General features: G+C 37.8%; 1 protein-coding gene across 1 annotated transcript in view; it reads right to left on the reverse strand.

Annotated features, from left to right (window-relative positions):
- Positions 1–23,194, reverse strand: part of LOC134222538 (cyclin G) — a 44,514-nt gene extending 21,320 nt beyond the window's left edge. The window contains exons 1-2 of the mRNA XM_062701705.1: positions 21,984–23,194; positions 2,887–3,546 (exon numbers count right to left, since the gene is read on the reverse strand). The gene's annotated coding sequence lies outside the window, so the exon portion shown is untranslated. The remainder of the gene's footprint in view (positions 1–2,886; positions 3,547–21,983) is intronic.
- Positions 23,195–25,827: the final 2,633 nt, after the last annotated feature.

Below are 25,827 nucleotides of genomic sequence, written 5' to 3' on the forward strand. Positions count from 1 at the left end.
TTCTCTCTCTATACAAAACAACCAACACAACACATTCGAAAGTCACGTTCGTACCATCCAACCCAACTATGGTACGATTACGAACACACCGCATATTGATAATGGTGGTGGCATGAATTTGTCTTTCCTTTGTTTGATTAGCCGTGTGTTGTGAGAGTCCATCGTAAAAGAAATCAGGACGAAGCCACTGATAAGAAGAAACTGTTTTGAGGCGTAAACAAATCGTTTGAATGCTGCACTGAAGGTGCAAGTCCAGACCTCCGCAGAACACATTCACACGTTTGGCATCGAATTTATAGGTCACAGCCCGCCATATTGGATTAATCAACACCTTTTTAGTAAAAAAAAACCCTTAATGTTGTTATCATCGGACTTTGGAAACAATCTTTGTTTATGCTTACATTCAATGGCAAAAAAAAACATTCACAATGTTTTTCCGCCTATTCACCTGATGACCTAACATCATCTGTAAACAACTCAAATATATAATCGGAAAGATCCCAACATGTATATAGCTATACAGCAATACCTTCAGTTGGCTGCTGTTATCACCCCATCAATAGTCCAACGATTCAACCATTTAAAGTCCCATCATGCGATAACCATCGACGAGCCGACCCAAAGCTTCGTACGCCGTCTGCGGGCTGGGCTGAACAAAGCAACCAATGAAAACTCGCATTAGGTCTATCGCATCGCAGCAGTCCTCTGTGCCAATAATTGCCCAACTTTTTCGTTCCCTCTCATCCGCCAGTAAGCGCGGAAGAGGAAAGAAAGTGCAAACTTTAGGCTAACGAAACGAATGAAGTAAGCGGTATTGCGCACTCATGGGATGATATTTGGAATCCATCCCCTGGAGAGGCCAATACTTCAAGGGTCAAATGTATCGCGCTATACTCTTTCAAAACTTTTTTTTCTCAAATGTGTACTCAAATACTGACCAATGGAGGGTTACAAACTGCCATGAAACTATTTTGAAATGCAATTAGTAGCATTATCAGCTAAACCTGTATTCACAGCCTCATACTTTGATAATTGTGAAAAAGATGTGTCGCAATTCAAAGTCGGGGCAACGTTACGAAAGAAGGCGATTAAAGTTTTGCTGATATGACGTATTCTTAAAGTTGACAATTAGATTCTGTTATTGAGAGATAACGCGTTTTTGTCGTATGTAACGACCTAAGCGTTTTTTTAACGTCATGGGTGTAACGATTTTTGAACTAAGTTTTAGAATTTTGTTATTTGACACAATTTTTTTTCTTCAACTTTCGAGATTTATGGATTAAAAATATCAATTTGGAACGGTAATTTCACTGACCCAATAAAACTGGATCTCGTAACTTGATAAATAGAGTCGTTCATCTTACCCCAGAATACCTTTTAATCTTATGACGCGAGACGCTCGCTCGACTTCATTATGTAAGCACTTTACAGGAAACGCAAACGGCCTGCTGTGATGTTGTCGTCGGTCGCTTCACTCGACTTACAATTCAAATCACCCAAGCCATTTGTAAAACAAGAAGTCTCGCTTCACGCATCACTTCCACTCTGCTCTATCGGCTGTGAAGTATGTCGGTCCGTCTATTCCGGACTGTATGTGATTAGATTAACAAATGCCCAGGAATGGTTAGCTCTTTTGCATTGCAAGAGTTTTTGCTTGTTGAAGTATTGACGCATCTTTGCCCAGATACATATTGTATGTAAATTTTCTGTCTGCGCCAGACGATTATTTTCAGTGTGTCCCATTCAAATATCACTGTTTCGGAACATATTAGAAGCAATCGAATTACGAAATTCATGGCTTTCACCACCACGCAGAAAAGGATGAATCCACTTCCGACGTAGTAGCCCGTTATAATATTGAGCATAATCGCCATATAGAAAAACTTTTGCAAACGATATTTAAAATTATTATCGCTTAGATCTCAATTTGTTGTTCTATGCATTACAACTTGTGAACTGAAGTACTAGAACGATGTAAATATGTCACAGCGATCGAGTGTGCCGTGAAATTTACACATCAATTGCGAAATCGCAAAATTTGAAGATGATTTCACGCATAACTGTTACTGTGCGAGGAACGAAACAGCAAACATAGCCCACCAACACAAACCAAATAAACTTGGCCTTATTCGTGTGGATGTGTTCGTCTCTGGCACGGAACACCATCATAATTTCTCGTACGCCTCTAAACAGATGATCTTCCATCGAATACTGTCTGAGCACTCCGCACTTCGTCCCACTCCCACCTGAACCACAAACCAACATCTTTCATTGTCGTGACTAATTGGCGAAAACTTGTCCAATCGCGTCCGCTCATGCAGAGTAAATTCGAACGCTTTCCACCACACTTTGGGAACATTCTAGAACGCAACCCATGCTAGGACATTGCTGCCGTAATCTCATCACACAGTAACAGATTCACTGGATCTCGGCGAGGTCACGGAATCTCTTACAGAAAAAGCACTAATCGAATTGTACGAGATCTAAAGGTTCACACTCAAATTAAGTACACTTACATTGCACACCAACTGACCCTTAAGGTTCTATTCGTGATTGGGAAACATCTGATTATAGACATGCCAGTTAGGGGGTCCTAGCAGAAACCCATCTTCCCGAAAGTCACTTCACTAGAAAATTGTGTAAGGATTCGATCGAAATCGACACAACTTTGCACCAGCCACAGCTCTATGGCAGTAGGCTGAAATTCAAAATGGCCGCCGCAATGGCTGCCTCTGCTTCTAGCCCCAGTAGTGTTCACATTCAGCATTGGATGGAATTTCATTCCGAATTTCTCGCCCGTCGAGGCGTCTGGGACCAATTCTATGGTCCCGGTTCGATTACCGGACACACCGGGGGACACTTTTTCGACGCAAAATTGCTACTTACCCGGATGCTTCCGTGATTGTGGCTCTCACTTTTGCTTCACCACCCCAATATCAGTAACAAAGAACTATTCGATTCGATATTAGATTCTACAATGACGGCCCAGTAGAGATTCACGGTGCTCGGGGGTCCACCGATCTAGTACCTCCTCTCACTCTGTCACGGAATGTGAGCGAGTGTGCGTCGTGTGGCAGACTCGCACGAACACACCGCAGTTCGGCGTTGGTAGTGGTGCAGTTGCTACACTCAGCTGATGTACGACGACGACGCGCAGCTTTCTTCCCTGATGTGTTGTTTCGCTTGTTTCATGCCCTGGTCGCTTCTTCAGCTGGGTGGGTATGATACTTCCACTGCTTGTTTGGGTCTGTTTGTGATTATAACAACACCAGCAACAACAACAATGGGTTGTGTTTGTTTGTTGTCACCGTTGTCACACGGATTCGTGTCGAGACTCTCTGGCTGCGGGTGCGAGATTTTCCGAGTTACGTTTGTTGCTGGCTTCGGTTCCGAACGATTTGACCGTTAAGACGCAGGTCACACGATTGACTGTTTCTGCTCGGGGCTAGGATAATGGCCTTTTTTTCCTAATGTATTTTTAGATTGTTTGTTTATTGGAGATGGCAACGATTTTGTTGTTACAAATAACTGCTAGTAGGAAAATATCTGAAAGAAATAGAGAAAGAAACTTTGTAGGTATTATATGCACAATTATTATATATTAGATCAAATATAATGAATTACAATATATTAAAATCCCAATTTATGTCTAGTAAATCACGTAGCTCATGCCTAGTTATTGGTATAACGTCTCTGGATGTTTATGTGGTTCATCAGGATCAAAAACATGTTTTATATATTGCTTTCGGCATATAACAATAAAGAAACCCTGAACTGGAAATGATTGAATATCTTCTGATTTCGAGCTTTAATCATTATCACCTGAACTATAATGCATTTAGCCTGGTTGTTGTTTTCATCAGAAACAAAACGGATTTACCGAACAAAGTAAATTTGCAATAAAGAGTATTATTGATTATAGGCTAAAAGGATCAATGGTGAAACCCCTTGTCCAGTGCACTCGAGGACTCGAGTTACAGTTTTGCAGAAAAACAATCGTCACTTAGAGGTCATCATCGACGGGGATGTACTGCTAGTGTGACTGTGTGATGCAATCCATGTCTACGTCTGTGGTTGGTGTTAAATTGACTGACAAGGTGTCAAGTAGATTGCGATAAGTGATATAAGTCCTTAACGTCCGTTTTTTCATAGTCATCCGCGCTGTTTTGTAAACAAACGGCGTAGCCTCCATTTGCCAGGTATGACCTTTTACTCCTATTGATATTTTCTGTCATCCTTCTGAATCTGTCGCACCGCACCGGTTATCGCTCGTAAGCTTTGAAAACTAATCGTGATTCGAATCCAAACAAGGTAAAGTGGCGATCCATTGCTTTGCCCGCATTTCAAACACATGTTATTTTAATTTATTTATTTTTTCGTACTTAGTCAATTACCTTTAGAAGGCTGAGAAAATGTATTAAAAACATCTTAACATTGATAATAGATAGAATATAACCAAACCAAACCAAGAGAGTTATGTGAGCCACGAAATTGTGGAGTGACGAAATCAAGGTAGTCGCTAGTGACCGACGAAAACGATTATCAATAAAAGTTCAACTCAATGGACGCAGTTGTTCTACGCCAAAAAAAAAAGAAAATTGAAGCCGCTTGCTAGAAGATAGAAGATATTGTTTTGTTTTATTAAAGTGTGTATCCGACGAATACGAATTTTTCACAAAAAAAATAAAAAAAATTAGATTAGAAGCTCCAATAATGCAGTTACCTCTAATTGAGATAAACACAGTGTTGTTGTTCCGATCAAGTATCGCGAGTCAGGTCAATAAAAACAAATTTTAAAAATCTCTCGACGTGTCGGAGTCTATGAGTATTGTGAGAAAAACCTCTTCAAAGTCCAGTTCCTGTTGAAGGTACATGCACTAGAAGGAGTGATCCATGTTCGCTACCAACATGCATTTTACTAGTTAACACAATTTTTTTGGAAAATAGTAAGAAGTTCTGCGGCACCCAAATAGAGCCAGAGGCAGAGCGCAGAATTTTATCGCTGACTTTCAAACCAAAAAGCAGTATTAGCTAAACAACTGTGGAATAACTTACGGAAAAGGAGAGTACATACCACAAAAATATACTTTCCAGTTATTTAGATGCCTATCATATCAGCCTAATCAGTTTTCCACTGAAGGGCACCGGTCGCTACATAACAGTCCTGATACAGAAATTCTACTGTCATCACCTACCGCACCCGTCGATGACCAATAAGAGCCTATCTTCCGACTAACTAATTTAGAAGAAGTACCCAGGAAACAGTTCAAGTGGTTCAAGGCTATTAAGTTCCACGCTGCAGGATCCCATAATCGTTCAATTTTTCCCTGGGAAGTTCTGGTCCCAGTTAAACCATAGCATAGCAGCAAAGACTTTTCCATCGTCCGCAAATTCTGGTTTTCCGCGAGGCCATACCAAGGGGGCCGTGAAACCTTTGCAAAGAATTAACCGTTTTTGTAGTTTACGATAACCAAAAGCGACGACATCGTGACTATATTAAATAACTTTTTGAATTTGGTGGCTTGCAATGGAAAAAGTGTGAGTAGTTATGGTGCATCAGAATGCTTGTTTCCAAATCAGGATTTCAGAGAATAGTAAATGCCAATTGCATGGTTTTCCGATATGCCCTTGTTTGTAAAACCATACCGCAACAATTGCAAAAAGAACTGGAGACTGTTTCCAGAATCGTGAACTACATCAAATCTCTCAACACACGTCTGTTCAAAGAACTCTGCAAAGAAATAAATGAAGATCACGAAGGCCTTCTTTTCAACACTGCCGTACGTTGGTTAACAAAATGTAATGTTTTGAACTTAAAGATGATAATAAAATTTTCCTAAGAAGTCATTAAAAAAAATATTTTTTTGACAATCTTAATAAAGAAAGATGGTAGAAAAGTCTCGCAAACCTATCAGACATTTCCCAAGCAATCAAAAGTTGCTTTAAAAGTACGTTTTTGGCTTGATAAGCGTACTTTTGATGGAACTTTTGGTTACATGGGTTTTGATCATTGAACTTGTAGCTACAGGATAGGAAAACCAATCTGAAGACAATTTGGATGTAGATCTCAAATTGGAAATTATGGATCAACTTGTTATTTTCTTGAGCTGGCTCAAGAAGACAATTCATTAGTTTGCAATTCGTTTTCGTTTACATTGGACGTGGTTAGCCTTCCCGATGAAATTCTGAAATAATATTTGGACATACTGAATGGTTTATTATTTTTGTGAGTTATTCGGTAAAAACACTTGTACCATTTGTAGTGTGCAATATACGAATCGTATCCCAAAGTTGCAAAACAAGCTTTGAAGATTCTATTACCGTTTGCTTCTAGATAGGGAGCGGGACCATTTGGGCAGCACCCCCTATTCCCGTCCGCAACGTTAGTAACTCAATCGCGTTCCAATCAAATGGCTTGATTTTTTGTACATTACTAGATACATACCGACAAAAACCAACCATGTACTAAAAAACAAGTAATTCGGTTGTAATGCACTCGAGTAATGAACGTTGCGGACGGGAATTTGATTGATTTGATTGTCTACCCTACCTATGCGAGAATGGATTTTCAACACATCTCCAGATGAAGACCAAAGGGAGAAACAGATTGGAAATTGAGGCTGACTTGATCAGACACGCAACCTTCACACTTAACTCATTTCACAGTATTCGGTAAATTTTACCGAAATCTCAACAGCAGATCTGTTCGGTAATTATTTTACAGATTTTTTGTAATTTTTTCCATTGTTCATCTGTCAAAATCACCGAAAATCAGTAAAATTATTTACCGAACAGTTCTGCTGTTGAGATTTCGGTAAAATTTTACCGAATTCGGCGATTTATTTTAAGTGTGTTGTAAGCAGGTGTAACAAATACAAGAACAAAAGGCACTGCTGGAAAATTTAATATTTGAATTAGAAAAGATATTGAAATAAATATACTTAAAAATGTATGATTGTTATTGATTTCTGCATAACATATTAAGAGGGCCGTGCGCCAAGTAGTAGGTTCAATGCAGCAGTTTTTTTGTTTTGATAAGTTCATGTGAACTTGCGGTTATAGTGGGCGCTCTAAACATTTTAAAACTATTGTTGACACAAATCGAGTTTCGCCACGACCCTTAAATTATGTGAATTGGACTTGGACTTGGATAAATGAAGCAATGAAGATGAGGACAGATGCTTCAGCACCATGCATTCTCACGAAAAAGGGGAGGCTTTATGAGAAAACAGTTTCATGGCGCCTACTGAAAAATGCTTCCTCGCTCAATGTGCGAAATCATCCGCATTCGGTATGCCTGGCTAGAAGATTTTCATAGAACGCTTAATTTTCCTTCGCCTCATCACTTCGCTTTGTCTATATCTTCAGCCGAAGTATTCTAATCTCACGCCATCCTACAGAACGATGGCTCTTCGCCACTGTCTCGGCTCTGCTTTGAGAACCTCTTGGAGTCCATATGAGTTCCTGAGTTACTAGAAGCCTAATCATTTTTAGAAGCAGAACAATAAGGATTTGTAGAAGATCGTAGGTAATTCTGATCGTTCACAAAGATTCAAGTAAACGCCCAGAACTCCTGAAAAGTTATCAGCATTACTCACATCTTTCCAAAATTGGCTCCAATTAATGTTATAAACTTTCTGGTGCCTTTATCCACCATCGGTGATTCTCGCGGACTCCCTGGAGTCGCAATAGGCTTCCAAGATTACTGACAGACTTTTTCAAATCGTTGAAGTTTTCATTATGTTTCTGGAAATTTGTGTGAAATCTTGAATCTTTTCACACGACTTTTGAACTATTTCCAAGCAATCGGGGGAGCTTCTAGAAATCCTCCAAAATCCGAAAAAAAATCTCACGGATTAGGTATTTTCGTGGACATTGAGAAACCTCCATTGGCACTCAAGTATACGTACGGAGTAAAAGTTCTTGTTCACTCTCTGTGGAGTTCATGGACTTTTAAAAATAGTAACTTACAATTTTCCAGATAATCAAGAGTTCCATACAGGGTCACATAAATCCATTCAGCACTTACAGTAAGCCCACGAAAACACTAACCACTGCAGTACTTTAAATATTTTGGTCTGAATACACTCAGGTCGTTTATTTTTTGGCGATTGTTGTCTTCGGTTTTAATAAACAATGGCCCCATGGAAAATTTCTTTAAAAAAAAAATCATTTCTGTGAAGAAGTGGCATAACTAGTCTCAAATGCTAAGGGAAGCTATACCTACTGCATTTACTTTATCGATTTTTAGTTGTTTGCCAAAAGTGAATAATTCGTCTTGGAATTCCAGCATTGTGTTATTTATAAAAAAGTTCAACTACTATCAACTCGATATCAGACAACTACAACAAGCAATGAAAATTTAGAAACAAACAAATTATTGCCTGATTTTCTCAAAATTTCACGCGGCGAACCCTTCATGAACGGTACCGCCGTGCTTTGTGCACCCCGTTTACTTGATTCTTATGGGTGAATAGCATTGCGGTGTATCGGTTGGCGCGTACCTTTCGACAGTCATTCGCCGGGTGAAGTTTTGTGCAAGTACCCATTTGGGAACATTACAAACCGCAGGGCTGGTAGCGACCGAAGCCACTCAAAATAGTGACTTTAGTGACCAAAGCTGACGAAAAAAGGGACCAAATAGTGACTTTCAGTTGCAGAAAAAGTGACTAAATAGTGACTTCCAATTTCATTTTTCACTCACCACTCTTTTCTCTTAGAACGAACTCAGAAAAGAAACGAAAATCGTACTCGCTAACTTTTATCTACTTAGTGACTAAGTAAAATTATTGCCCTCTAACACCTACTTAAGAAAGATGCAGAGAACTCTACGATTTGTCATAGGTTCCACGGATGTTTTTGGAATTTTTAGTGAGACAGGAACAACAGCACCTAGGATCGTTTTGGTAGGAAATGATACAAAAATTATAAAGATTCATGTACAACGAGCCTGGGATTGAACGCTCGACCTCCTGCTTGTAATGAGGATTATGCTCTATGAACTTTTAAATATTTTTACTCCCAAATATGCAGATTTTCCTACTTGCTGTGCGTATTCATGAACGAGTTTTGCTATGGAATTCGACAGCGCATGCAATCTTCAAAATCGGGGAGACTCGATCGCCATTCTATGATATCTACTCAATAAATATATATTTTCTTGATTTTTTTAGACAAATTTTTATATGGATGCCTAATGAGGGATAAAGTCTCCTCAAATTGAGGCAACAACTCAAAATCCAAATATCCTGAAATTGTGGTGGAATGATGGCATTTTTTTCAGTGAAGATCATTTAGCATATTTATGGATTTGTGCTGTGAAAAAATGATAGCATTTGGTCATTATTGGGAGAAGTTGTTCTAATTTTGCGTGGCCACTAAAAAACATCTTCAGGAGGAACAAAACACAGTAAATAATAGAGTAAATAAGGTTGTCAATTAAAAAAATAACTCGCCACATAACGATCATTTATCTAGAAGATCTATTATAAAAATACGCTGATTGCATATTTGTGACATATATATTTCGGTTGATTCTGTAAATCGTTTGTCAATCCTCCCCAGAAACTTAATCATTTCCAGCTTACCACAGATAAGCAAGATAGTAAAGCCTATTTTACTGTTGTGGGATTAGATCCATTAAATTGAGCTTTGTGAACGATTCACAGGCTTTTTACAAAATGAACAAAAATGCGAGTGTTACAAACATGCGATCATGGGCAGTTTAGTTCTTGGTAAAACAGGGGAGAATCAAGTCTCCCAAGGAATCAAGTCTCCCCACCTTCCCCTACTACATAAAGTTTGAGTTTAAAAAACTCGAAACCGACAGGTCTCTTGCTTGCATAACTGTATACCAACTTGTGACGTAAAACACCTTTAGTTAGCTACTGATGAAATGCCAATAAGAGCGTGATGTTTCAGAGTGATCATTTTTCCAAGATCCGTAATTTAATTTCCACCAACAAAGCATCTTCCGATGGATACATAAAGCTTTATAAAAAAAATCTTAGTCAATAGTTTCAAAATAGTTGAAAATAGTGACTTTTTGCGAGAAAAGGTGACTTTAGTGACTTGAGGTAGAAAAACCCGACTTAATCCACCTACAGTGAACGCAACCCTTCTTACACTTTTGAATGGTTGTGTGTGCACAGTGCATATTACATTTTCTATGCATATGACCTTCAATTGAATATAAAATAACTGATATTATCATGCTTTTAACGATTTCAAAATAAAAAAAGAGATATTTCTGAAAATTTATCAATTTTTAAAAAATACAAAAAGGCTGCAGATTTGATTTGCCGCTTTAAATGGCAATATTACAGCTTCTGTTTAAGCCCGAAAGAGTTCAAATTGGGTCATAGACGGCTGAGATATTGGTGTGACAATTTTTCATTAGTAGTCTGAAAATATGTCTCATATTCGTATTTCACAGATATCTCTGAAACCGAATTTCCGATTGCAGAAAAAAATTAATGAGTCCAATGACAAAAACATAGCTTTCGTTTAAAGATAAAATCGCACAAATCGGTCCAAGGACGATTGAGATTTTGTTGGGACATATTTTACCAATGTGTGAAGTTGATACGTCTAATGCTTTATGTTCGTATTTCAGAGATATCTCCGGAACCCAATGTCTAATTGCAAAAACAAAATACAATGGGTTCAATGGCAAAGCCATAGCTTTCGTTTAAAGATAAAATCATGCAAATTGGTTTACAGACGGCTGAGATATTCATGTGACATTATTATGTTAGTTTTCTGAAAATACACTTCATGTTCGTATTTCTCACATATCTCTGGAACCAAATGTCCGATTGCAAAAAAATTGAACTCGTACAATGACAAAGTCATAGCTTTCGTTTAGTGTTAAAATCGTGCAAATCGGTCCACGGACGGCTGAGATCTTGATGTGAGATTTTGTAACGCACACACATACGCACACACACACACACACACACACATACATACATGTGCTCAGTTCGTCGAGCTGAGTTGATTGGGATATACGACTTGGGTCTCCGAGCCTCGGATTAAAAGTCGATTTTTCTTGCGATCTTTATACCCTTCTTAGGGTGTAAGAAGGGTAAAAGGGATATTTCTGGAAATTTAACAATTTTAAAAAATACAAAAGACTGCAGATTTGATTTGCCGCCTTAAATGGCAATATTACAGCTTCTGTTTAAGTCCAAAAGAGTTCAAATCGGGTCATAGACGGCTGAGATATTGGTGTGACAATTCTTCATTAGTAGTCTGAAAATATGTCTCATATTCGTATTTCACAGATATCTCTGAAAACGAATTTCCGATTGCAGAAAAAAAATTAATGGGTCCAATGACAAAAACATAGCTTTCGTTTAAAGATAAAATCGCCCAAATCGGTCTAAGGACGACTGAGATCTTGATGGGACATATTTTACCAATGTGTGAAGTTGATACGTCTAATGCTTTATGTTCGTATTTCAGATATATCTCCGGAATCCAATGTCTAATTGCAAAAACAAAATACAATGGGTTCAATGGCAAAGTCATAGCTTTCGTTCAAAGATTAAATCATGCAAATTGGTTTACAGACGGCTGAGATATTTATGTGACATTATTTTGTTAGTTTTCTGAAAATACACTTCATGTTCGTATTTCTCACATATCTCTGGAACCAAATGTCCGATTGCAAAAAAAAATTGAACTCGTACAATGACAAAGTCATAGCTTTCGTTTAGTGTTAAAATCGTGCAAATCGGTCCACGGACGGCTGAGATCTTGATGTGAGATTTTTGTAACGCACACACATACGCACACACGCACACACGCACACACACACACACACATACATACATATGCTCAGTTCGTCGAGCTGAGTTGATTGGTATATACGACTTGGGTCTCCGAGCCTCGGATAAAAAGTCGATTTTTCAAGCGATCTTTATACCCTTCTTAGGGTGTAAGAAGGGTAAAAAGAGACTTTTTAATGACTAGCCCGAAAAAAGTGATCAAGTCACTAAAAAGTGACCCGCTACCAGGCCTGCTAACGCCGCGCAGTGTATAATATTCAGAAAATCTGACAATACCAAGTTTTTCTAGCGGAGCTTTCGAAAAAAAAAATGTACTGAACATCTATCCAAGGGCTCCAGGATAAAAACTATTGAGAGAGCTCTTGGAAATCCTTTGGGATTGTTTTGTAATGTTTCAGGGAGAATTCTGAATTAATTTGGAAAATTTTGTGCAGGGAAGAATTATCTTCAGAAGATACTTGTCATAAGACGAGTTTCTACAATCTCATTGAAGTCCACCACTTAATTGTATCTTGACAGATACGTATTTCGACCTGTTACTGTTGAAGTCGAAATACGTATCTGTCAAGATACAATTAAGTGGTGGAATTCAATGGGATTTTACAAACTCATCTTATGACAAGTGAAGACATTCCACTAAAAAGCTCAAAATAATTTTCTTAACAATTCAGAAGATATCCTAAAGCATTTTCACTAAAGTAAAATTGTCAAACATCAACCAGAATATTTCCGGATAAAATAGTTCTTTAAACATCAAAAGCAGCGAATGTGAAACTGAAACAATGCCATTGTCAACAATATTGTTCTCCTCTTTGGTCCGAGTATGGTTATGGAGTATCGAGTAACGTTTGATTGAGACATTCTCCATCTATCTACTAATCGGTCATGAACTTAATCTGTAGATTAAAAAAACACATTAATAAAGATTTAAAAAAATGTATCTACTAAGGACGTGAGGATCGATCAATGACTTTATAAGCCCATCACCAAATGGAAGTTCACGAAATGTTTTTCAAACATTACCAGCAGAATCTTGTTTGGAGATGATGCCGATGCTATGAAGTCCCGTCATAGGTCCACAAAGATAGTATTCGGCATTTTCTTTATACAAACCTTAAAATATCTAGTTGTTGGTTGTAGGTTGACCATTTTTGATTGTTAGTTGTTGAACGGTTTTGAACTATGGTCCATTTGAGCATTCACTAGATAGTTTTCAAAAATTTGGTCGTTTAATTTTCAACAAAAGGTAATGTGATATCTTAAGTTTTTCATTAGAGTTAATTACTTGCAATCAGTGTTGATAAAATCTCAAATCTCATCGGCGATTCAAATCATGCGTGAGTCAAATCCCATCATAATCATGGCTCAGAGAATCGCTCATGATTCGAATCGCAATTTGCATCAGTGCATGATTGTTGCGTGTTATTTATTGTTAAATGCATTGAATTAACCTTTTTCACCTAAAACATTGACTAATGAATCCATATGTAAACAAAACTTACGCCTCGATTGCCTTTTAACGCTTTTTAGGGCGAAATCATTTTTCGACGAGTGAGCAAAGCGGTGCGATTCTGTCCGAAAAACTCAAGCGAGATGCTGTCTCTACATAATCGCAAGCGAGTTAGCTCGTGCATGAAGCCTCGGTGATTGAGATTTGAGTATGATTCTTCCAACACTGCATGCAATATAGTCAGCAATTTAAATTTACCAAGATATATCGCATTTCCTATATCATAAGTACATCAACATAATTTTGTTAAGACTAATCTCGTGATTGATAATTAAGTATTAGAACAAACTTTTAGAACTTCTTTTGTTTGACGGGTACATGATGACTTTTTATTTAAAAAAAAAACTATTTGAAGCAGGCCTCAACAGTAACCATTTGATTAACGTGGTTTTGGAACCTCTATTATTGATCTAAAATTAAGATTAATAGAAACAAACTCGATTACCATGGGGAACATGGAATGGGCCATGAGTAAACTTTTAGTCTAGAGACCACACAAAAAAAAGCTTTACAGCTAGAATTTAAAAAAAAAATCATCATAAATTTTCAGTATTGGGTTTGTGATTTTTTCCTTGATATTTCACACTGTATTCTTCCATCCTCTTCATACGGGAGCTTGGCAGAAGGAAGGTCGTGTGATATGTGCCATCACAAATATTGCCCTCAGCTCGTTTTCAAATCGACTTCTATAAACACATTCTTCATGCCTGCTGTATCCTAACGGAACTATCAATTCTAAACTTTCGCCTCTAATTCTATCATGAACATGTACGTCTGAGTTTGGAAGATGATATTAGCATTTCCATATCATTGCTTTACGTATACTTTGTATTCCATGTATGGTAGAAAATCGAAAATATGTTTTCAATAAAATGAAATATCTGCAGTTATCAGACGTCGCAACTCATTTCTGACTAGTGCGCATGATAGTACATCCATGCATCCGTGCATGATGCGCACTACTAATGACATATTTCAAATTGTCGCGACTCGCGTCGCAGCGCGAGTGCTCAATCGCGCGGTCCGGTTTGGTGGCGGCCCGACAATATACGAGAAAGGCAAAGATATTGAATTATTCTCTCACTCCAGAACATGATAAATAAAATCACACTCGGCTAGTAAGTTGGATCAATCCTGGGCTCTTATTTGAGGGAGAACACTGAAGCCTGACCACGGTGATCACCAAATCTGGTGGTGTTTCGGTTTATTTTATGGCTACACATGAACGATGGTTTTGTTGAGCTCCTGGTGTGATCGGTAAAATTTGTTTTTTTTTAAATAAATCGGAGTATGTTGCCATTATTCAGCAAGTGTCTGTAAGTCTGATGTGCAATGATTATTTAGAACCAAGCTAACCAAGAATTGGATGGATGTTCCTTCAGATCATTTATTTATAAGGCTTTACGTCGAATTTTTATCCTAGGACGGGAACTCGAACCACCACATCTTCGTAGTTTTTCAAGTCAGTCAAATAACCGGCTTTTTTTTGGAAACAATAAATTTAACAATGCACAAATATCAAACATACTTTATTTTATTTTTATTTTATTTTATTTTATTGATGTATAAGGGGGCCGGGGGCCAAGTCACCGATGTGAATTTGAAATTCATATCGTCCATGATACACCAGGGACTAAAGGATAAGGCTTCACAACATCTTTACCCATGGGGGTTTTAAGTTTTGCGGGATATACTGCTAGTATATCACTGCCTTAGGAGTATGGGCAGGTTGGGGATATTTTTATGATGAATATTAAAGCTGTGTAGAGATGTCGGTTATAATATTTGATTATATGTATTAACTTTGAATCCAATTATAAATCACAAAGAGCTTCCCTTGTATTTAGGCGGTTAAACAAATGTGTTTGTTAGTATGTCGTGTTGATATCTGTATTCTTCCAGTTAGAGTTGTCTGATGTTACAAATTATAGTTGTCCAGCAAGGTAACCCTTACAAATCCTTACTCCTAAATGATCAGTCTATTCGTCATTACAGTCTGCTGTTAAGGCCTGATCTAAACAGTTCTTATAAAAAGTCTCTTTCAATATTGTTCGGAGTATTCAGTGTGAGTGGTATTGTTTCGAATTAGTTTTCTCATCAATAGCGTTTAAGTAATGTCCCCATCAAACAAAAGAAGCTTTAAAAGTTTGTTCAAAATCTTAATTTTCAATCGCGAGTCAGTGTTAATACAATTATGTTGATGTGTATATGGTATAGGAATTGCGATACATCTCGTTAAATTTGAATTGCTGACTATATTTCAAATAAACACCTTTCATGAAAACGTATTTTGAAACTAAAATATCGTATTACAATTTGATGAATATCAATAATCGTCCAAAGTTTTGAAAATTATCTAGTGGAAGCCGTCGAAACTGAATCGAAAAGCCAAAATGGGCCACATTTCAGAACCGTTCACCAAACAATCTTCAAAAATTTGACCCTGCTATTTTAACAACTACATATTTTGAAGAACCATGTTCCAAGAAAACGCCTGATACTATCTTTGTGGACTTATGACGGCCTTGCATAGCATCATCATCGTCTCGGAACTAGAATCAGTCAGTAAAAATTTCAAACCATTTCGTGAGCTTCCATTTGATGATGGGCTTAAAAAGACATTGATTGATCCTCCTCACGACCTTAGGTGGTCAAACTATTAGTCATGTAGATAAAAGCATAGTGGATGAAAGCATCATATGGTCTATTCCCATGCACATACATAGGTGGCTAAGGTCTCAGTTGAACGTGACTCTATCTCTTGTTTTACCGTCTAGCGCTGATCATGAGTTCATTCCCTATCGGTCATTTACTGTGTTATAAGGTAGTCAACTAATTTTATTTGTCTTTCAGAATACACTTAGTCACGTCTCCTATGTCCTTCAATCTTTCTTTACATTGGAGTATGTATTATTTTTCCTAACCCGAAAAAATGAAGAGCGAAACAGGTTTGTTTATACGTTGATCCATGCATTAAAAGTAAGAATAAAATAACAAAGATTACTGAGAAGAAATAACGGATACAATCACCATATATAATGCAAAATTAGTAAATCTACAGTATCTACTTTCACTACTTACTGTATACTGAACTATGAACTACAATTGGTGCAATGGATGATCGTTTGCTTCCCAGTCTTTTGTGTTAGTATTTTGTTAGTTACGACTGGTACTAGACCCTGCCGGAACCTCCGCAGCATATACTCAAGAAAATGTTGTTAGATCATGCGACACCTTCTCTAAGTATTTGCAAGGAGGTATGATATATCAAGTGTTTAATTATTTTCTATATATTGGCAAAAAATATTCGACGCGTTTCTGTTAAATTGAAATGTTACCGGGTTTGAAGTACGTACTTCACTGCCGTCGGACGCATAAATGTCACATGTTACAAACGAGAAAAATGAGAAAAACGCATTTGAAGTTTCAAAATGCATTCATCCTATTATCGCAAAATTTTGCTTTTTTATTGACTTTAACCCAATAAACTATAGAAGAATATTCATATTCGTTGGGCCGGACTCAAACATTGCCAAAAACAACTATTTTTCCCACGTTTTTCAATCAAAACCCGAATGTGACACTTATGCCGCGAAATTCACTGGCCAGGCGAAAAATGTACGCATATTTGTCACACCGTGAACTGAGAGATAGTTGTTGTTAATTTGTTTTTACATTTCGCCAGCGACGATTGTATTTCTTTGGTGTGATTTTTCGCTATCGGTAGAAGTGGAATAGGAAATGGAATATCCAATACAGACAATCCAATGGGGCGGAATCGGAAGAGGATTTCCTCTGGTTCGATTCAAAAAATGACACAGGTGATTGTGTTTTGTTTACGGAGCCGGCAAACGTTCCATTACCGGTCCCAGAGCTTGACCAACCGGTTCTTAGCAGCAGTGGCGTAGTTTCCTTGCCCGGGACAAGGACATACACAACATCCTCAACGTCCAAAGGAATCACGACTGTCTTATCGAGATGATAATGATAAAATTCTTCCAGGTGAAACAGTTTTTTTTTTCTGTGGATTTGCAAGAAGTTCTCAATTATTTATATAGGTATTATATTCTAGGTCATACGGCTTCAACGGTTGGATTGGTTCAAGAGCATTGACGTAAAGGCTGCAGGTCTTTAATGAGAGCTTTGCGCCTGTTGGCCCCTACACCCAAGCATTCCCATTGTCTGCGTGCATTTGGTTCGAGTCAGTTAAGGGTCGTACAGCCAACGAAATCTTAGCTGTTTTTTTCAAAGTTATTATGAAGTACGCTGACCTGAAGACAATTATCCTTCGGTTGGATAATTGTAAATCGAACTTTCAATCGGATACGTTAATGGCCGATGACTCTTTCCATGCGGCGTTTGATCCTAAAATGCGCCATGAACATGGCGTCAGTTCAAGTATGTGGTTGGCAATGCAAAGAACAATGTTGACGTACTTGATATGCAAGCAACTGACTTCTTCAATGCTCACCGTTTTGGAGTATACGGTTAACCACTGCAAGCCCGTGTGTGGATTCCATGCAAAAAGTAGTCTTTGAAAAAGGCCGTTATGAACTTGGATACGCAAACAATATCAACAGTAAAGACTTTAATTTAATTTAAGTTAGTTAGTTAAGTTTGATACAAATGTACGTTGGCAAAATGCTACTCAAAGAATTGAAGAAGGAAAGAAAACTTCTCTAATGAAAGTGGTTCAACCTGTTGTTACCGAAGAGGAAAAATCGTTTTTCATTGATCTTGTGGTGAAGCAAGAAGCTTCTGAATAATCTTTGTAGGGGTGATCGGGGCAATATTGGCGACCTAAGGAAATCATTCCGAAAAGCGCCGAAAAAAAATGTAGTTGACTTATACTAGAGAATGTTACCTTTCATATTACGTCGATAAATGACGAAAAATGCGTTTGGAAATTGTTGGAATGCACTTTTGAAAATGTATTGATTTCAATGTGTTCCAGGCTATATGGGGCAATATGAGCCACCATTTGGGGCAGTATGGGCCACCCATCCAAAACGTTTATTTAGGCGAAAAAAGTATCGTAATATGGAAGAATATGATATTCCTACAACAGTTGTGAGTATTCCATACCAAATAAAATTAAAAAACCGCACAACAACGGACTGAACCGATTTGTCACTCTTCACCGTTCGAACAGCCACATTCCAATTAGTCAATGGTCATTTTTTCTGTTTCAATCGCAGTAATGCGCTGTTGTAATTTTTCCGTAATGAATCTTACATATATGATAATATTCTTGTATTTGACTACTGAAATTTAAAATCGTTCGCATTTTAAGGCCAGATATCTTGTTATATGCAGGTATGCCCATATTGCCCCATAGAGACTGGTTTTGGGAAAAAGAAAGTTTTATGATAAATTCAGATTTGTATCAATATAAACATGTGTGCACAATATTCAATTTTAATTTATCTTTTGATTGTGGTGTATTTTTGACCTGTATTTTAATCAGTTTTGTGTCAAAACCTTATTTATAAACTTCAAATCTTATAATAATTTTGCCTATGTAGCGTAAATTTACATTTTAAAGTGTATTTTCATGTTTGAATTGAATTTCTATGCGGTTTTCACGTTGATGCATATGTGGAGCATCCTCTTAAAGATCATATAACTTTTACATGATAAAACTTGTCAATAAGCTCAAAATGAGGGTGGCTCATATTGTATACTGCCCCTACTCGTTTCATACTTTGAATAAATTTTATCGCCATAACATGTCACAACATAAAAAGGGTTCCTTTTTATCACTTCTATCACAGATTTTAATTATGTCACAGTTTCATATCATCTTTTCCCAAGAGGCCGTTCACATTATACTTGGAGAGATTCTAGACAATGCAATACCTCCGCTCTTCTTTCATGGACAACCGTCCATATAAATTCTGAAAGGAGGGAATGACCTTGCATGCTTACCAGCCACCCTTCTAAACTATCCACGTGGATTGTAGATGACCCTAAAAGCATGGTATATTTTATGGACAGTCCTCAGGACACATCACGCAGTGCTATGTGTCTTTTTGTGTGATTGTTATATCGCTGTTTTTAGTGTGACAAATATGCGTCCATTTATCCCGGTGTGACAAGTATGCGTCCATTTGTTCGAATGTGACAAATTGACTTCAGATTTTTTTCTAGTTTTCTAGAATAAAACCTCTGCTTTGACAAAATATTTCGAAAATACGTTTCGAATTATGACGTTAGACATCAAAACCTCAAAAATGTTAAAATGTAACATGTGACATTTATGCGTCCAACGGCAGTTCAGTACTGTTTAATAGTGTAACCATACTCGGATGCAATTAAATTCATCTCGTTTTCGTCTAACGGTAATGTGTTGAGTACTAATAATACTAGCAATGTGTACTATAGAAGAACAAATTATTTCACAATTTTAACAATATGCAGACACTTGACTTATCAACGTTGACCCCATCATCCATGGACAGGGGAATATCAAACATACTTACCAAAAAATTATTCCCATCTGTAGAAGCCCTATACGACCGTAGCCATTATTTTTTAAATATGTATTAATCGAATTATTGTATGTTTTAGAGGATTGTGTACTGCTTCGTTAGACACTCTTCTACTCCTAAACAATTTCGTAATTTGCAAATGGGTCCAAAGTTCGAAGCAGAGGTGGATGAGAAAAAAAATAATATTCTTATCATCTGCGTCCTTGCTTTTTAGCCTGACAAAAAAAAATGTGTCGTTGCTCAACACTTGAACAAAGCACTCAAGTTTAAATCTCCTTTATTTTATATAACAAAACAAACTTTAAAGCCGGGGTTTGAGAATCCCTGCGATGGCACCAAACAAACAGTTCACTTAAAAAATGATAATGATGACTCATAGTTCCTTCAGCTGCTGCAGTGCCAGCACCACCAATACATCGTTGTATATATAAGCCAGTACTTTTTGGCAGCATCTGCCCATTTGCAGCTGACATCATAATACTAGCTTGCAGCAATTTACTTCCTGAAACCTACCATTCGTACGCTCACTTTTGCCGCAACTCCGAGCATTCGAAAGCAGGACAACCTTGATCACTTGGATCTTCATTCTAGTTAATACCAAGCTACGATGCCGATCGATCCCGAAATCGGTGTTGAAAACGGGAATTGAACGAACATCCATCGTTCTAGGTTGAAATCTGGTTATTGCCCCGCAATGGCTTAAACTAGCGACCACCAGAAAACAGAACACAAAACAGAAGTTAGTGAACTAAGCTTGCGAAAGTCCTTCAAAGAGCAATTGATCCGGTCCGCACAGAAACCTACGAGGTAGACGAACGATCGAAATGCAGCAATAATGTGCGCGGCTAATTGATGGTCGGTAACAACACCACCAGCAACAGCACGGTAATAGCGACGACGACGACGTGCAGACCTTCAGGTCTTCGCGACGTTTAAGCTCGCATTATCTGGCCTTACAATACCTACGTATGTATCCATATGCATCGTCATTGCAGGCTGCGCTTATGCGACAAACGTTGTCCAGATCCGATGGCAAAAATGACGCATATCGCGGGTCATCGATTTTGCGATTGCAATCAAGTTTAAAATGTTGTGACTCAGAACGACCTCGTTCTTGGAAAATGAAATATGAAGCAAGCGGGCATGAGAGTAGGTAGGTACTATGATTCAAGTAGGTGATAAGAGACGTGCCCTTTCTCGTCAAAGTTTGTTTGCTCATGGTATTCGCTCGCAGTGAAAGAGTGTTCCGCTTTGCATTAATGTTGCATCATGCAAAACAGCAACAAAATTTCCATATTTTCACAAACAAAGAAACATATTTTAGCCACATCTAAATATACTTGTCAGAGTGGTACTCAATCGTTAAAACAAATTACATCACATTATTAGGATCGATTTATTCTGCAAACAGTTTTGTAGAAAAACTAAAGTGTGACTAAATACAGTTATTTTATTTTATAGTTTTTGATACTCACTTTCGAACTAGAATACAAAAATTTAATTGTACGCTTGAGCCAGTTGGCTTATGTGTCTTTAATGCTAAATCGATGAAGTTGAGATACAAGAAATATTGCGAACTCGTAATACATTTATCAATGCCGCCCATCATTAGTAGGAAACAGTGCGATAAGACACACCGTCGTATCTGATTACCTCAATCAAATGTTTCAAATCTATAGGATTCACATATGGGGTCGTTCAAAAATGGCGCCCACAGTTCGAGGAGGAGAGGGTCAAGATTTTGTGATAGTACGGACACTTGGTATACCAAAAAGCGTGACAGAGGTGGGAGGGGATTTAAAAATTTCAAAAAGTAGTGCACGTCATATTTGAATCACCCCTATTCACAACATTAGAAGCAAAACTCGATTTCATACAAAATGCAAACATGCGCAAATATATACCCACCCACAAACACATAATAAAGACATCACTACACTCGCCAATCGTTTTGTTTTATATGACAGAGGTTGATTGGTTTGACGGGTTTGACCATCGGCCATCCGGGCCTGCTAACAAACGTCTGATTTTTGAGTAAATATATGGCCCTCCGTTAGTTACGTTATGTTAATAAATTTTAAAATTAAACTTGTAAACCCATATTTTTTTTATATGTATAACCATCAGTACTGGATTCACAACCGTGGAGCGACTGTAAATAGATTTTCTGACTAATAAGCTAAAACTTACCTTTGGAATCAAGTTACAAGCCGCCGTCCATTTGTATATGAAAGATTACGATAAATTTGAACTCTTCGAATGATGATTTCCGTGGGCGGATACTGCTCGTCGTCCCGATGATAATGATGGTGGTGGTGGTGGTTGCGATGTGTGTTGTATATTATATATTTTTATAAAATAAATTAAAATAATATCTACACTATATCACAGATGTTTGTTGGATTATTTATCAACTTTCACCTCCGACTGACCATCATTCGTTCGTCACTCTCTTCTCCACTAGCCTACTTCTCTTCCGAGTGATTTGCGTTTCTCACTATCGCATAGTAGGCTTTAGCAGGATCACCAGCAGTTCTTCAGATTAAATTATTCGCGTTTGCGTTCAGCGCTTCCTTCGTTTACTAACTGCTGATACAATTTTACTGAGCTTCGCCAGCGTAAACTTCGCAGCTGCGTTCGATTGAGCAAGATGTTAACTTCTCTTGCGTCTGGACGTCGTTCTCTCCCACTTTTTTGCGTCGTTCGTGCTATTTGAATACTGTTTGTGCACACAAGCTAACCGTTTGTTTATAGTAGTAGCCTCGGCTCAGCTTTTCATCGTAAACAAAAATTTTTCTTCTTTTCAATAGGTGTAATTATTACTGGCTCTGTGGGGACACTGGCTTTGGTTTGTTTGTCGATGGGAGACGCTGTCCGAGTATAGGGTACATACTTTTCTTCAAAATGCGATTATTAGTAACACTGTTGTTGGGTGCTGGCGTTTAAAAATTGCAAATTTGCAATGACTTTTTTTACACAAAACGTATAACTATTTTAGACTGAATCCGGATCTAGTCAATCACTACTCATTGCACAATAATTGAAACGAAGGATCAAAGCTTCAAAGTTCTAACTACCCTAGTAGTAGGCGTTGCTTCGATAGTGGATAATGAACTGGCGGCCCTGAAAGCCACTATTGCATCACTTTTCCTGAATGACTTTACTTCCGACTGCCATTATATTCAACGGGACATAATTTTTTTCCGGACTACTTCCTGGCTGACACTTTTGACACACAGATTCGTCAACGACGACTACAATAAAAGACTATTCCATTCTAATATAGAGAGCGTCCGGTTCTGCTGCTTCTAAAGCTACAAGCTTCTAAAATTCAAACTGAAATTTCGACGGCTTGTCGCAGGACGCGAGGACAACACTTTAGCTCTGGTCGAGGTTCAAACAAAGAATATCGCAATCGAATTTGAATTTTCGAGGAGTGGAGACCTGCGTTTGTAAACAGGGCCTGCAGCGGCGAGTGTTGGTAAACGCAAGTTCCATCGTGTGTGAACACAAGTAATTGAGGGGAAATTGTGTTGATTTTCTTTAATCTAGTACCTCATGGGTCGGAAAATGTCTACCAACACATTCGAATCGTTCATTAGTGTACGTGTGCTTGGTGCCGAATCGGAGAGATTGTGAAACCAAAGTTGAGAGGGAGAGAAACGTGTGTAGAGTTATGTTGAACCCAACAATGAAGAATTTGAACTTTGGGTGCGGGGTGGCGAGAAATGGATTAATGTTTATGTTCGTGCTGATGGATTCGAGGGATTCGATTGCCCAAAATGTGGTACAAATTCTAGTTCTAGTTAGAAAGCAATTTCACAACATTCTAGCAATATTATAGCAATAATGTACACATATTTACCATATTTCGAGAAAATTGCATGAGGTTTTACAACAGTTACTGGTAGGAAATTTATTGATTTTTTATTGATCAGAGGTAAAGGTACTACAGAATAATCAATGTGCAATTGAATTTGACGACATCCATTAAGATTGACCAATAACATGTGACAAGCCTATTAGCCCAAACATATTATAACAGAGTATCATAATAATTAATGCATATTTGAATAACTGCACTGCAACTGTTAAATTGTTGCTCACTGACGCCGCGTGGTAGCGTGGGTTTTATACAATATTCAAATTCAACGGTTGATGTTGATATATCTGGAACCAAACACGGGGCCCTCCTTTATTAGGCTATTTCGAGGAAAAAACGGGACAAACGCGCTTACAATACGGGACACGCAAACAACCTTTGTGGCAATGTGTGGTTTAAATTCCATTTCCAAATTATAAGTAGTTTTACGAAAAAAATTGTAAAAAGTCAAATGCAAAAAAAAAATGCAATAGGGTGGAATAATTGTATTTTTGTGCCAAATCCCTTTCCTTTCCATTTTTTTTAATTACATGCAAATGAGTGGCACATGAGAATAAATGACAAAAATTTTCAATTTACAGTCTCTTTTAATCAAAATTGATTCAAATGATTGAAATTAGTTTCGCTCCTAGAGAATCTTGTTAACTGATTTTGTTCCCATGTGTTTCCAAAATGGCGGTTTCGTGGGATTTCGACGCGAAAAAAATGCGTGGTAAAGGTAGACACAAACCTCGGGAAAATTTTCCTCCGGATTTTGGTTTCCATGTATTTTGAATGGGCCGGGATGGGGATTTCACGTGTCAACATTCCGCCAGTACCGCCCCTTCGTAATGTTTTAAGGCTGGTTGTAAGTTGGTTGTAATGTTTCGAGGCTGGTTTACAGTTCGGAGAAACTTTCTCCCGGATTTTTGTTCCCATGTATATTCAATGGGGCTGCGACTTTCAATTTCCAAGACGAGTCCCCGTAAATCCTGCCACTTTTAAAACACTTGGGACCGAAATCCGCATACAAGCTTCGTGATCTGTAAACTAGCATTAAAATACACGAGGACTTAAATCCGACGAAAATTTTTCCCTAGGTTTGGGACTGCGTTAAACACAATTTAGTTCAGTTGTTAATATCAATTTTGTTATTTTTGTAGATTATTTTCTCATGTTTTTTTTGTTACAGTAAGTGTTTTCAAAATGTTGAGACTTATTTAAATAGACTGGATGGATGTTTTGAAAAGAATTGAATGATTTAATAATAACCTATTTTGAAAAAAATCAAAAAGAATAATTAATGGCTTGAAAAATGGATGGCGAGTAATTTGACTATGCGTCCTATTTAGGAATCTCGAGCTCATTCAGTAGCCGCTAGGTTGCGAAGGCCGACGGATATCCTTCGTAGCTTAGTTGGCTAAAGCACCAGTCTAGCATACCGAGGGTCGTGGGTTCGAGTCCCTTCGAAGGGAAAGTGGTTACCTCCCAAGTAACCAAAAGTTCCTTTAAGAGTACGGTTTTCGCTAAGGCAGCTCAGTGAAGCTGATTAAGCGAATAACGTACTCTTAAAGGAGCTTTTGGTTACTTGGGCTCCAACGACCTCTAATACATTTTTCAAATCAAAATCTTCAACATAATGTACATATTCATATATGAGTTTTTTCAACATTGTAAATTAATGTCCAAGTCGGGTGGTTTAATCCCCGGAATATAGGCAATTAACTTTGATTGAACTGAATGGCGAAGAAGTCAAATCTGAAAAATAAAATATATGTCCCTCCGCTTCATCCTATTGACGATATATGACGTAATTGACATGACATGTCTTGATTTTCAGGAAACGCTTGCCTACCAAGATTGTTCCACTGAGGAAATTGCCTCCTGAATAAATAGATTTTTTTAGAATTGCCTCCTGAATAAACAGAACTACAATACTGGATGCGGACTAAATTTTAACTTTCTGATAAATTTACCCACATGCACAATGTAGAACAAAATTTCGGTGACCGGCCGATCGTTTTGCTTTCCGCACAAAGCAGAACTAAATTTCGATGACCGGCCGATCGCTCTGCTTACTGGAGAAACACGACTGGACAAGAAACAAATTTTAACTTTCTGATTAATTTACTCACCCGCGCAATGGAGATCCGAGTGTGCCATGGTGGTGGA

The sequence above is a fragment of the Armigeres subalbatus genome, chromosome 1 (genome assembly GCF_024139115.2).
Source record: "Armigeres subalbatus isolate Guangzhou_Male chromosome 1, GZ_Asu_2, whole genome shotgun sequence".
Taxonomy (NCBI): domain Eukaryota; kingdom Metazoa; phylum Arthropoda; class Insecta; order Diptera; family Culicidae; genus Armigeres; species Armigeres subalbatus.